The sequence below is a fragment of the Serinus canaria genome, chromosome 1A, assembly GCF_022539315.1.
Source record: "Serinus canaria isolate serCan28SL12 chromosome 1A, serCan2020, whole genome shotgun sequence".
In the NCBI taxonomy this organism is placed as follows: Eukaryota; Metazoa; Chordata; class Aves; order Passeriformes; family Fringillidae; genus Serinus; species Serinus canaria.
Genome location: NC_066314.1, coordinates 16,982,591 through 16,997,110, shown reverse-complemented (window position 1 = coordinate 16,997,110; position 14,520 = coordinate 16,982,591). Strand labels below are relative to the sequence as shown.

Here is a 14,520-nt window from a genome sequence, read left to right as displayed (position 1 = left end):
TTAGGTCCTTTGATGTCCTTGAAAGAGATTGTACATAATTCCTCATGTAGAGAATGTGCCCTGTGCCTTATAATGAACAGGAACAGTTTCCTTTACACACTGGAGGGTTTCATGTACAGTCACTAAGATTTGTGTTGGGTGTTGAGAGACTGCAACATAAGGATAACTTTGCAGTTAGAAAACAAAGCAAACTGCTGCTTAGGCTATTGGACTTGGTGTCTTCTGTCTCTGCACGTGCCTCTTTATGGCAAGTATGGTAAAAGATGACTAAAGATTGGACAGGTACAATGGTGGAGTATAGCATTTAATCTGTGTTTTTTAATGCACACTTGTTTGTTTGTTTGCCATAAGATAATTAACCAATTTGAATTTGTAAGTAGAAAAATATCTCTCAAAATTTGCCTTGACAATCTATCACAAATAGGATACTTGCCTTCACAGACTGACTAGTTTTGCTTGTTTGTTTTCATATCTCTTATCTTCATATGTGTAACCAAAGAAGAAGAAGTGTTACAGAAAATTTCTATCTTGGCACTACCAGATGTCAACATCTATTCCCATATCCTCTTAGAGTGCTGTCTGTTTTTGTACATACTTACTAATGATTCACTAAGCTGTTTTCCATAGAAAGTTGTAGGGGTGACCCACATGACTTTAAATACTTGTGGTATGTTATTACTATTTGGAAAGCTGGTGAACTGATAGCTGTGCAGAAAACAGCTGTCTTAGAAGGAATAAAATTAGTGTTTTGAATTCCAGTGAATTCCTACTTGGCTTTTCTTTTCAAAACTCTCCAAACAGGGCACATCAATACTTTAAAACAGAGAGACAATATAAGAGACATGAGGAATTCCTTAGGATTTTTGTCAGAAAATAAATAAATAAACAAATAACGAAAAAATATGCTGCATGAAAGTATGATGGAAATACAGAGGGATTATGAAAAGCTGAAAAATACAGATACTGAAAAACATATCAAAAAAAGAATTTTCTCAGTAAGTGTTAGAGAATTTGATCATAATTGGAAGCAAGCCTTTGTTATGTTCCACTGTATTTGGGAAAAGCTGTACCAAGCATTTTGCTCAGGCTATGTTTTGGTTTTGCTTTAATAACCCAAACAGTGCTGTCTTTACAAGATATATCCTCAAGAGATTTTCCGCTGTAGAGGCTTGAGATTACTATGATGGATTGTGATTTACTGTACACTGAGAGGAGCCTCACTAGTGTTGCTATATTCTCACAGAGGTTAAATGGTATTCAGCATGGAATACTGTCAAAAATGTTTTCTTTTGTGACAAGAAAAAAACACGAAAAATAAAGGAGCACCCACACAGCCATGATCCCTGTGTCCAGTCTACTTTCTACTAGGCATCAAATGATGGAGACAGCAGTTTGGGAGGGAATTCTCTGGTGCTGGATAACAATGTGGGACTTCCATTTTTTTTAATATATTTCTTGATTCTGTTAAAGAAAAATGGCTCTTGGAAGTATAGAAAATAAAAAAAAAATACACTATTAATTCTATGATTTTAGTTTACTATATTTGGACTCCCCCTGATTGCCAGTGTAGTACTTGTTATTTAGTTCTTGTTATTTAGTTCTTGTTATTTAATTCTTAACTTTATTTCAGAAGATTCCTACAGCATGAATAGACGGACATGAATTCTTCTGTATCTATTCAATGTTTCAATAGAATGTTTTAGAATGTTACTTTAAGTGATTTGATTTATAAAGAACAATTTATATGTGGGTTTGTGTTATTAATTACATTCTTTATATTTTATTAAATATAATTATTTATTTTATTACTCGATATGAGTATTTATTGTTGCAAGAGTAAATAAATCAATTTCAGTCCAAAACAAAAGCAGAGAAGGAAAAACACAAGTGTAATTCAAATTAGATTTTAGATAAAACACTGTCTGTATCTAGAGAAAAAACTATTGCTAGCACAGTTGTCACAATAACTTGAACCTGAATGGCTTCTGCATGACTCATGTCATCAAGTGATTCACTTGTGTATTACTTTAAAAAATTCTGTCTGACACTTTTGACATATCATATCCTTTGAGTTTTTCCCTCTTATTCAAAAATCAAGGCAAAAAGTTCACTTCATAAAATATTAATAGGTGCTAGTATTGTCTCTTGACCTTACTTGATCAAAGCGATTAGTGTCAAAGTTTAATTGCATTTCATGTGTCTCAGTGACATCTCTAAATCTTTCATGGAGTCAGTGAATAATTAGCATCACATGAAAATCTCAGAAAGCCATAATATGAAGTAGGAAAATTCTGTAAACTGATACTTGAGACTTAAATTAAAATTTATTTTATTTAATCTTAATATTTTTCTTCAGTTCTTACTAAAGATCAAAGATCAAAGTCTGAATAATTCTGTGAGATATGGAATATTTGGGGTATTTATCACTAGACTTGGAAAAAGAGTATACCTTAATTTGAATAGATACTGGGACAATCTTAAGATCTCAAAGATTGTTTTCTTTGGAATGTTTTCCAAGACTGTTTTAGGCCTTGTGAATTGCAGTCAGAAATGAGTTCCTGGTCCTTGTACTGAGCAGGCATACTGACATTCAACACAGCTCTTTCTCCTTAATTTGTATCTTTAAGTAGTTCTTTTCCTTCTGTAATAATTTTTCTAGCAGTATTAGTAGCATTGTGCTCTCCCTTCTAATACTCTGTTGGACCTGTGGTCAACTGTGCCAGTCATCCTCAGCCAGCAGTGACAAGTGGTTGCCACTAGAGTCCCAAAGCCTTTGTTGGGAAGAGTATAACACAGTGACTGACATCCTGTCTCCTCAAAAAGTTTGAGTTTTTTTATATCTCTCTCTTACTCTAGGCTCCTTCCTTCTGCCTGCATGGCCCATTTCACAGCCTCCCCAGCCTCAAATTTTCTCCCAGGGCAGTGAACTCCTGGGTTTGCTGGACTCTTCCCATGCAGACATTGGCACAGCTCAGGCTCAGGCAGGGGAGGCAACAGTCACTTGCTCCAAAGCAGAAAATGAAACCAGGCCAGCCCTGACACTGGAACTCTCAGGGTAGAACCTGTGACCTTTTTCTAGGAATGGCAAAAAATCCCATTCCCTACACTACAGCACTGCAAGTGGAACTGCTTTCATGGAACCAAAGCTCTTATATGCTCCAAAATATTGCTAGTGGTTCTAGACTGCTCAGTCAGGAAGAATAATATTGCTTCCTAACAAGAAGAATCTTTTGTCACAGTCTGCTCATGCTGAAGAATTAAAATAAATTAGTCTGGCTAGCATCTTGTCTTTTGGCCATCTCTTCAGCCTGAACTGTGCCTCTATTGGATTACTGACAATAATTTCTGACCTGAAGAAACCAGTCAGGCAAGGATTCCACTATCAGCTTTTCAGATGGAAGTGCAAATACTTCAACATGTACCTCAGCAGAGAGCTCATCATGCCAGTTTTTCTGGCTTGCAAACAGCTGTGTGAGCCAAGGAATCATCTCTGCAGTAATCAAGATGTGGTCAGCAATGTCTGCTCCTCTTTCTCTAGAATACACTTGTGATTCATGTGAATATCCACATTATAATTCTCAACATCACAAAGAATTTCAACAGCAAGCACTTGTCTTGGGCATAGCTTAATTCAGTTGATGTCAAAGTTCTTGAATCATAAATGATAAGCTCTTCATTCTTATCTGGTTTTGTCTAGCAGAAATTTATTCTGATGCCATAGACTGTAGCAACCCAGATAATAATCAACAATGTCTGTTTGTCATAGCAGATGAGTAGAATTGGATGTCAGTCACTTGATCACATTTTCAAAATGCACTTTCTGCCAGAAAGTCCATTGCCATTGATCTGTCTTGTAAAAGAAGCAGAGAGGAGTTATCATTGATTTTTGTGGCACAGATGTACCAGAAGTTCAACGAGTATCTAGTGATTTTGCTTGTGTTTTAACTGAAAGTAAATTGTATAACCTATATGTATCTATTTGACATCTCCTATAACTGTAGTGCTCAGAAAAGTGATTATCCCTTGGTCTATCCTCTACTTTCACTGTTGGTGGACCTCCATGGGATGCAGGCAGCCAGTTGTGTCGCTGTGATCTTCTCCCATAGGCTGCTCTCATGCCTGGAGGGCCTCCTCCCACTCTCACTCATCTGGACTTTTTCATATTTTCTTTACTCCCCTCCTTCACAGCACCATGCCACCAGCATCACTGATGGGCTCAGCTGTGTACTGGTGGGTCCATTTTGGAGCTGGCCAGACCTGTCTCTGTCTGACATGGGGGCAACCTTGTGTCTTCTCACAGAAGCCATCTATGTACCACCCTCACTACCAAAACCTGGCCACATAAACCCAATACATATCCAGCTGTGCTTTTGTGAAAATTTTGTTCTTGTTCATCATCTGTGAAGGTTTCACACGTTACCTTCTGCACTGGATTAAGCTCAATAGTATCACCTGCTTATTCTGAAACTTTGGCAGATGATTGCTATTCTTGTAAATAGAAACTGAAATTTTGGTTGTGCAACAGAATTCACTGTGCTGCAGTTCATCAAGTGAAAGAACACTTGATGTATGTGGGACAGCCTGATTTTCTCTGGCTGCTACCAATGGAATAGCAAAAGAGAGGGAGAAGACATGATCTCAATTCTTTCTTCATCAAGAAGAAACAAGCTCCTCTGAGCAACTCATACTGCACAAAATGAGTGCAGTAACGGTGTGTCCTTGAGAAAATACAGCATGCATGCTTACAGGACATGAAGCAGAGACTGGTGTTCTGTCATAAGGGAAGCACCAAAAGACAGTTACAGGCATGCACTGCAAAATTGATGGTGTTCCTCCTCTCCTACATATCTTCTCAATATATAATTCATTTAAATATAGCTACTGTAATACTATATTTAAATGTAGCCTATATAAAATATGTCTTCCAACACCAAGTTTATCTGGCAGTAGAACTTTCCATTGCTAAAACCACAATCCGGATAGAATGTAAAATCTTTACAATTTTTTAGCTCTGTGTTTGTTTGGGGTGTTTCCAACAGTCATATGAGAACTGTTTTCCTTATTAAACTTTTTTTTTTCAAATAGCCTGTTCAAAAACTAGAAGCAATTTTTTAAGAGACTAAAGAAATTCAGTATATCATTACCTTTTAACTGGAAGATTTTGACTGATTTTTCTAGACTTATGGCTTAATGATTTTTCAAGAATTTGAAACAGAGAACCAAGGAGATCTTTTTTACTCACACAGCCATGAGTACTGGTTTAATGTATTAGAAATACCAACCATGTGGTGTGTTTAAAATCTATTTTAGTATTTCAGATTCCTTTTTATCAGAGGTTTTTCTTTTTTTAAGCAACAAATTTGTGTATTTTTTCCTCTGAAAGTTGATATTTCAGACTGTTTTCAATATTTTGAAGAAAGAGTTTGAGAGCATCGATATGCAGAAACATACGTGACTAAAACCCAATTACTCCTAAATGAAACTAAAATTTGAATTGTGAAATATAAATTAATGTCAGAGAAGCCTTGAGTATTCACAGCACCATTCTAAGTGACTATTTCTTTTGTGGTTCATGCCATGTATAGTGGAGCAATGCTAAAAGCATTTCTGTACATTCTGTGAGCAATTATAAACATTGGTCAATGCACCAAAAAGTGCTAAAGTGAATTACTTGCATATAACTCTCTATGGGTTAAAGCAAAATTAAAGCAAAGAGAAACCATTCAGTGCCTGCAAAATTGATGTCACCATGAAATCTAAAAAGTGTTATATGGCTACATTTTAAAAATGCATAGTTTTTGTAGAATATTTGTTCAACATTTGGTCTCTGCTTCTCCAGAGATTTCTAGATTACTCAATTTTTATCTAGTATTTCTGTCAGCTTAGAACAGAATGCTTGTAATCCATCTAGAATCACAAGAATAAAATATAGGTGGTCTTGGGAATATATTTTTCCAATTATGCTTTATTTACATAAAAGTAATTCTGAGAAATAGTCTCTGTTTGACAGTTACTCAAATACCCCAAAGGCTGCCCTTCCCAATCTTCCCTCATACTAAGGCCCATACCTGCAATGAATAAAAATGCTTGCAGCTATAAAAATCGTACATAAATTGAATCTATTATCTTCAAAACCAGCCCACATTCAATTTCTTTTCTAAGCTTTTGTTAGCTTTAAGTACACTTGAGACATATTTGTACAAATTTGTGCTCAGGCAACTTAAGGACAATTAGGTAGATATAGGAAAGGGAAGTTAACACTAGAATGGCACTTGTCAGCTGGCTAGAAGTATTATGAGATGTCAGTTTTACTAAAAATACACAGTGCTTGATCTTAGACTTCATTGTGTGAAGACATATTTGGCCAGACCTCAGTGTTTCATCCTGAACCTGAATATACATAGCTTTAAGACTCCGTGTTATACTGCATGTTGGTATAGAAATATTTCATTTCAGTTCTATCTCTAACTGCATTAACTATTTCATCTTGGAATGCAGAGATTGAACTTCTGCTTTCACTTGCAATAGAGGGAACATTTTCCAGCTGTGGAAAGAGCCATTTTCCCTGAATATACATAAATACCATAAGAACAGCAAACCAAGTTGGCCTAAGTACAAAAAAAAGAGAAATTCAAGTAAAGAAAATAAAGAGAAAGAAAAAGAAAATGAGAGAGAGGGAGAGAAAGAAGGAAGGAAGGAAGGAAGGAAGGAAGGAAGGAAGGAAGGAAGGAAGGAAGGAAGGAAGGAAGGAAGGAAGGAAGGAAGGAAGGAAGGAAGGAAGGAAGGAAGGAAGGAAGGAAGGAAGGCGAAGGAAGGAAGGAAGGAAGGAAGGAAGGAAGGAAGGAAGGAAGGAAGGAAGGAAGGAAGGATATATAGTGTTCTTACTTACTACTAGTAAGAGAAACAAGTAATAAAGGCTGCATGAAAAGGTTATTAGAAACAGCATAAAGTCTTCTAGAACTAGAATCATTAATAAATTAAGAATATTTGGGAAAACCTATATTCTATGGTATGTGTTTTTTAAGTCTGATGTATAAAAAAAAAGAAAGCAGAAATTGAACTTGTTAGCTCTTTTAGTTGACAACAGGCAAGTTGGAGTGAATTTTTTTCCTATTTGAATAACAGATCAATGAATTGAAAACATATTTTAAGCTCTTCAAAACATTTTATTTTATAAAAGTATAGAACCTTTATTTTTTTTTTCTTTTGAATATATTATTTATATATATATAGGTAGTTGGTAATTACAAAATATGCAATTATTCTATGAAATGTGTTGATTTGGTCATATATATATAGTGACAAAAATAGAGCAACTTTTACCTATCATCTTCAGCAAATTTTTGAATTTACATCCCTCCCCACATTAAAAAGCATTCATGAAATAGGGAGGGAAAGAGAACTGCAGAGGAACTGCTGGTGAGTGACACACAATGGTGTTAGTCAGAAATTAGCTGTGCTTGGTGCAGGCACCTATGTCAAAGCAGCCTCGAAGGAAAGAGCTGTGTTCTGATTGAAGGAAACAGCATGATTCCCATTTTGGTGGAGACAGAAGCTTCCTCTTTGCACTGACATGTATTCCTGAGCTCAAAGCCATGTCTCCCACTGCCTTAATTTCTGTGTAATGTAATGTTGTCAGGTCTTTCTATTCCAGACAGGTTTTTTCTACTGCACTCACTCAGAAGCAGGCAGAAATAGAAGTCTGTTTAGCAACAACAGTTAGCTGAGCTATTCTGCTCCCTAAATTCCTGCTCATCTCTCTTGACACTCTGGCAGATGCATTTTTAATTGCTATTTAGTGACAATGGCATTCAGTCAGAGTTTTATAATTGTCAGAAGGCTTTTTTAAATTTTACAATACCTCGTCTTACCAACTGGTTATAGCTTTGTCAATCAGTGAAATTAGAGTGCAAGTTAATTTACATTTCAGCAAATGTGGTAAGACTTTTGCAAAAATATCTCTGTAACTCAACCTTAATTTTGTCCAAACTGTTCCACACTGGAATATCATCATTCAGCAGATGCTGTAAAACCAGTTGAAGCACTGTTGAAATGCAAAAAAGGAAATGCATTCTTTGTGCCATATGGGAGATGAAGAATGTATGTGCTCAAAGCAGGACTGCACAAATCTTGTCAGTACAGAAGCCAGTACAAGGCAAAAGGAGGTGATGTGAGTGGGAGAGAGCATGGAACTGACAATAAATAGGTGCCTACAGAGCATGCACATGCTAGGAATTATTTCTGTCACTGAATCCTAAATTACTTTGAGTTGGATTGGGTGTCTGGGTTTCTGTCTCACTGTCTATATCCTGCCAATGCCTACATGGTAAGAAAATGTAAAATAAAATTGAAGGAAAAGGCAAGTATCCATACTTAAGCCACAAAGATAATAATGTAAAAAGAGACATGGAAATAAGGAGAGATTTTTAATGAGATAAAGTGAGTTATTAAAATAAATAAAAAATATTTTAAAAGAACAATTACTTACATGGTTAAGATGTCAAATATAAATTTTAAATCAATGCTTAACAAGAAATATAAATAAAGCATTTTGTAAGTCATGGAAAGCTCTAAGAAAAGCTTTTGAAAGAAAAGTAGTGGAAATGATTAAAGGGATGAATAGACTTACTTATTAGCAAAGATTAAAAGCATAAATACAAATAGTTTAGTGAAGTAATTAGGTGAGGGAAGAAAGGAGGACATAATAATCTACAAACATCTGAAGGCAGTAAACACAAAGGAAGGAGAGGAATAATTTACCCTGATACAAGAGAGTGTAATTAGAAGTAAAGGAATTAAAGTTAAAAGGGGAAAAAATACAGGGAGCAGAAGAGAAAAACACTTGCTCACTAGATGAAAAAAGATTGAAGTGCTGAGAGTCTATATCTGAGAGTAAGCAGATGAAAGGATTGGAAAGTATAACAAAACATAACAATAACAAAAAGATAAAAAACGAGTTCTTGAGGGCTGCATGCAACTGTCTGATTACAAAATTTACATTCCAGGACATTGCTTACATTTAAAAAAAAAAACTTTTAAAAAAATAAGTGGAATGATGCTTTTAAAGATAATTTTCACTCCTGTGTAAGTCTTCATTAGTGCCTGTTGTCCCACTGAGCCTATGTGGTTTGGTTTGGAAATCCCTCTGGGAGAGTGAAGAAACATACCTGTACAATCAGAGTGAGCATCTTCAAGACATGTCAAGCTCAGAGAGCAAGAATCAGATTTATTTCCAAAATCACTGACAAAGCAGTGATCAGGAGGATGTGTAAGAGACTCAGTGCTTGATCTTTGTCTTGCTCACTTGTAGAAGTAAGGGCTTTATGGGGAGGCTGTGTCAGCATTTCAGATTTGGATTCCGCTGTTCCCTGACCAGGTGTGCTCCATAGTCTTTCTGGGTCTCTTTCCTATTTTCTGTCCATTTTCTATCAATTTCAGACTATCACTATTCCTGTTCCTTTCTTTCACAGCTCTCCTGTCATTTCACAAATAATTTCTTGCAAGTTTCCCTTTGCTTTCCATGCAAGCACACTAGTTTCTCTCTGCCTCCTTTCCACTATTACTACTCCCAGAAGTCCTAATTCCTGCCTTAATTTTATGCTTGTCTTCCTTAGGGATAAATGACACAGAATATCTCAGTCCCACACTCTCTCCCTTAGCCTTCTTCTTCATCTTCCAAATTTCCTCATTCAAAAAACAGCTCTTATGATGGGAGAGAAGACAGTGCATAGTGGTTTTGTAATATGTAGAAATAATTTACAACTCATTTTATTTCTACCATAATATGAAAAGTAAAAAGTATATTCAAATGGAAAGCCACATGTTTAGTTTTATTCAGCAATTTTCAGGGTTTTTTCTGATTTTAATAAGAGTAAGGTATTTCCTGAGACATTTTCTAGGACTTCATTTCTTTCTAGAGGCAAGAGGAAGGCAGGGATATAAAGTGAATAACCTCATATTACCATGAGGTTTAACTGAAGCACAAATAGAGTAGCTGTTATTAGAGGTTGGCCATGTATTGGCATGAGGCTGAGCTCTAATCTTTCTTTCAGTCTTTAGCTTCTGTTCCCAGGACTTTTGATCCAATTCTAAAGGCAGTAAAATACATTTCTACTGTCTGTTGTGCTTTCCCAGTGTTCTCCATCAATCCTGATACTCCTTTTCCTAGGTAATGGAGGTTGTTATACTGTCTATCATTATTCAGACTTATAATTATATTTTAAAAGTATCCTAGATTTTAGTGGTTTTAAAAACCTAATCTATATGTTTAATGCTTATCTTCTTATTGATTTAAGATTTAAGATTTTTAAGATTTAAGGTATCAGCTAAAACCAGATATACAAAAGAAAAATAATTAAGTCTCCTTTTCCTCTTTCTATATTCAGAGGGAGGTTTTTTCCTACTTTTTTTTTCAGGTGTACTATAGCAATTATGACAGCTAATATCAGAACTGTATATGATATATTTTAAAGGAATTACGTGCGTTGTTAAGATTGATTTATTAGTTTAACATGAGATCAATTTTGAAACAAACTTCAAATTAAAGACTATCTTCCAACTTCCCTGGCTAGTTTGACTGTTAAAGAGGGTACTCTGCCTTGTTATGATGCATGAAAGAACTAGAGTGGCTTATGAAAGTACCCTAGAAGATTCTGTCAGTTTCTTTAGTTTGAGCAATTGGAAAATATCTGCAAGAATGCCCCACAGAATTATTACACACAAATTGTCTCAAATCTGTTTCAAGTAACATAGCTGTACATTTCCTTTCTTGAAGCTCTGCTTTGTGTACTGCAGAAAGATCATTGCCTTCAGCTTCATTGAAAGCCCCAGGGGAAAAAAAGACCCTGTAAGAGCAGTGCCTGAAGTCACTTGCTTTTGAAAATGGTACCCAAAGTATACAATTCAGAGGATCACATTATTCTTTCACTTTGTCTCATTTAAAAAATCAAAACTGATCTCATGAATCTCCTGATTCAAATTCTGCTACTCAGTTATTATCTAAAGATCCTAAATGTGCAGGATCAGAAATATTTACCCATATCCTAAAAATAAAGTGTGCTCGTATTCTTTTGAAGGAGCCAGTGGTTTTGTGGATTTACACTAAAATATGTATGTGTGTAAGACCATATGCAAGTGATTTTTCCGTGTGATAAATATAATTTTTAAAAATGTGTTTTCAATTTTTAATCAGCATTCTTCATTGATGAAAAGCTATGAACTGGAAACAGCATTAGAAATCCCCTGACCCTAAAATTATCAGATTCTGGTAAAAAATTAAAAAGTTATTATTTTCCTTTCCATTTCCCAGTCTGTCGTTTTCTGATGGCTCAAGTAATCCTTTGTTCATCTTGTTCTTGATGAGATGGCTAATAGTTAACTCACTTATTTTAGAATGAAAATTATTTTGCAAGTTGTGGGCTACTTGTCCAATTCAAATTTCTTGAATTGTTCAGTACAGATCCATTTGGGAACCTTGAGTTTGTTTTAATGACAGCTTAAGACCAAGCTATCAGGTGTGATTAGAAGTCTCACGTTTGTTAAGTGTCTCTTTACTTACTAAGAGGTGCCCATTCTCCTCTGACTCAACATATTAACAGGTCACAGGTCAAGTGCTGAAGGAAAAGGTACTGTGAAAAGCCACACACCTGTTTGTTTTTATTTGGCCCTTTAGACATAGTGAAAAATGAATAGAGTTATCAATATTAGCCAGTCCACCTGGAGATAAATAACAATTGTAATAGGACAGTAAAGCATCAGACTGAATCTGAAAAAAAAAAACCCAAATAAAAAAGTGGTATGGAAGAAGCAGAAAATTTTTCTTTATAATGAAATAGCATTTTTGTTTTGTTTTGTTTTTTTGTTTCTGTGAATGCACTTAAACATTCATCAGACTTGCACACGTTCCTTTTTATCTCATGCCAAGAGGAGCAGCAGCTAAATGTTAGCCATATAACTGAACCTATGCACTGACTTATCTGACAGTTTCACACCATTCTATCTCCGTAAGCCAGGTCACAAAAGAGAATGCTAATAAAAATACCTCTTCACTGAACCACTAGGTTCATCTCCCAACTAGTACAGATTAGACTTTTCTTTCTGTCAGTATGACTCTGATTTGTTCAGGGTCACTCCCACTTGAGCCCTATGGATCAGAGCATGTTCTGGGGACAAAAACCGTGTCTTAAAAATCTCTCCATCCATCCTCTCAAAGATTTTTCTCAGAAAAGAGCTCTCTTCACCATCTCAAAGCTTTGGACTAAGTCTCCTCTGATGCAGACAACAGATTAATTAAAACCAAAAAGCATTTCACCACCTTGATAGCTCTCAACCGTTGCATTGGCCTCTTTAAAAGGCTTCTTAGAAGTTCTTTATGCCTGATAAACATAAGTGTAGCTACAAAATCCAAAGGACAGAATGTCAGTTTAAAGCTGCTTTTAGTTAAATGCCTCTCACATCTCCTGCCAAGCCCTTCTTTGTGGGACCAGCAGATAGCAGGAGTACATGTTGTCATTCTCTTCCTTTTAATATTTTCGATATGGTCATAGGAACATGTCAGAGTCGATTTATGAGTGGCTGCCACTACTGACCTTTTTTATCCAGAGTATTTTCTAATAAGCAAAGAATTAACACCCAAAGAGTAGCAGTTTGTAATTTCCTGGCTTAACTGTGATATGAGTATTACCCTTTTGAACTCTGTCATTACCCTCTTACTCATCTGAAAATTATACATAAAATTAAAATCAGTCTCTGAGAATATAATTTGTTCCATTCAAGCCATAGGAAAAAAAAAAATCCAGTAAGAGAACTTGAGTTCCAACAAGAAATTTCAGTAACATCTTTCACTCAGGGAAGGGTAGATTCATCTAAATAATAGGTTTGGCTGTCCAGAATCAGAGACAATCAGTTATGATAACATGTTACGTTACAAAATCCTGCTTTCCATGTCCTTAAAAAATTATTCTTACATTAATTAAAAGATAAAAAATGTTATTTTTTGTGTGCTATATGTGTTCTATTATCCATCATGTCTCATCCCATTGGTAGTAAAATCCTAATTTTTTTGTCAAACTCATGTAAAAATGTTCTGTGTTTTGCTTTGCTTTGTATTGTTTAATTTTCTCCTGTTTTTAACATTTACATTTCACATTTTTATTAACCAGTCTGATTTGTTAATTGGGGCTTGTTTTACTAAAAAAGGTTTCATATTTGGCTTAAATATTGTTCAAGTATTTATATTATTCAAATTTTAGGTCGTCTTATCCTTAAAAATGTTGCATAGTCTTTAAAAGACTTTTCCACTTTTCCTCTCATTAAAAGATTCACCACATTTTGTTATTCCCCTGCTATTCAGAGAGTTGTACAAAATGCAGTTGAAAAGGCACCTGAAGCTTTCAGGCTGTCTCCAGACTTTGGCCAGGAGTCAGGAACAAATACAGTAATATTGTGCTAGGAATTTGTACTTTGTAACTGTAAATTTACTTTGGAACTGTACTTTGTGTACAGACTGTGGTATGTAGTGATGCTGCTTAGCAGCTCTGTTTTCACATGTATTTCACCAGTCTGGAACCTCCAAAATCACAGTAAATTTTCATGAACTGACTGAGACTTCTCTTAAAACTCTCCATAAATCATAAATCTGTTTCTTAATGCTCTAGGGAATAATTCTCATTCCTTGGTATTCTTACATTCAAGAATCCTCAAAAATAAATAGAGAAATAAATCAACTGCAAGTGGAAAAATAAAATTATATACTATTTTGTGGTTGATTGACCTTGTCTACTTTCCAGATGCCCAGCCTCTCTATTACTACCTCTCCCCAACAGGACCACGGAGAAAATGTGACAAAAAACCTCGTGTGCCAAGATAATAGGGAGATCACTCAGCTATTACCATCTTGGGCAAAAAGGAATCAAATTGGTAAAAGTGGTAGAATTTAATTCCAATTAAAAAGAATAGGATAATAGGAAATGAGGAAAAATCTGAAACATCTTCTCCCCACTCATCTCTTCCTCACCAAGTTAAACTTCATTCCTAACTTTTTCACTTCTTCCCTGAGCAGTGCAGGAGGATTGTGAGGAAATAGTTGTAATATCAAACAGCCTATATTGAGTTCCAGAAACCAATACTCTAATTTATCCCTCTGGCTAGTCATCAGAATCCAAACTGCCCATCAAGAGGGACAGAATCATTAAAGAAAAGGTGTAAGCCCCTGGTCACTTTTCTGGGAGAAATCTGAACTTCATCTGCATAAGGAAAGCCCAAGAGGTCAGTGTTTCAAACAGGTGATAAAAACACATCTGTTAGAAGCAGCTGTTGCAAAATGAAAGAGTTTTTGGCAGGACCTTTTAGTTTCAAAATAACATGCAGCAATCAAAAATGAAAGTTCCAGACAAGTTTTAAAAATAGCCAGAAGCAATGAAGGGAAAAGTGCCACTTACATAAACATGATTAACTGGACATTTTGGGTTTTCTGGAAGAAGCTGAAGTTGTTGCTTTATAATTCTGAGATACATTATCCAG

General features: G+C 35.5%; 1 protein-coding gene across 1 annotated transcript in view; it reads right to left on the bottom strand.

Annotated features, from left to right (window-relative positions):
• The window catches only part of ZBED4 (zinc finger BED-type containing 4), a 914,269-nt gene extending 899,966 nt beyond the window's left edge, over positions 1–14,303 (bottom strand). Inside the window, exon 1 of the mRNA XM_050988035.1 lies at positions 14,294–14,303. The gene's annotated coding sequence lies outside the window, so the exon portion shown is untranslated. The remainder of the gene's footprint in view (positions 1–14,293) is intronic.
• Positions 14,304–14,520: the final 217 nt, after the last annotated feature.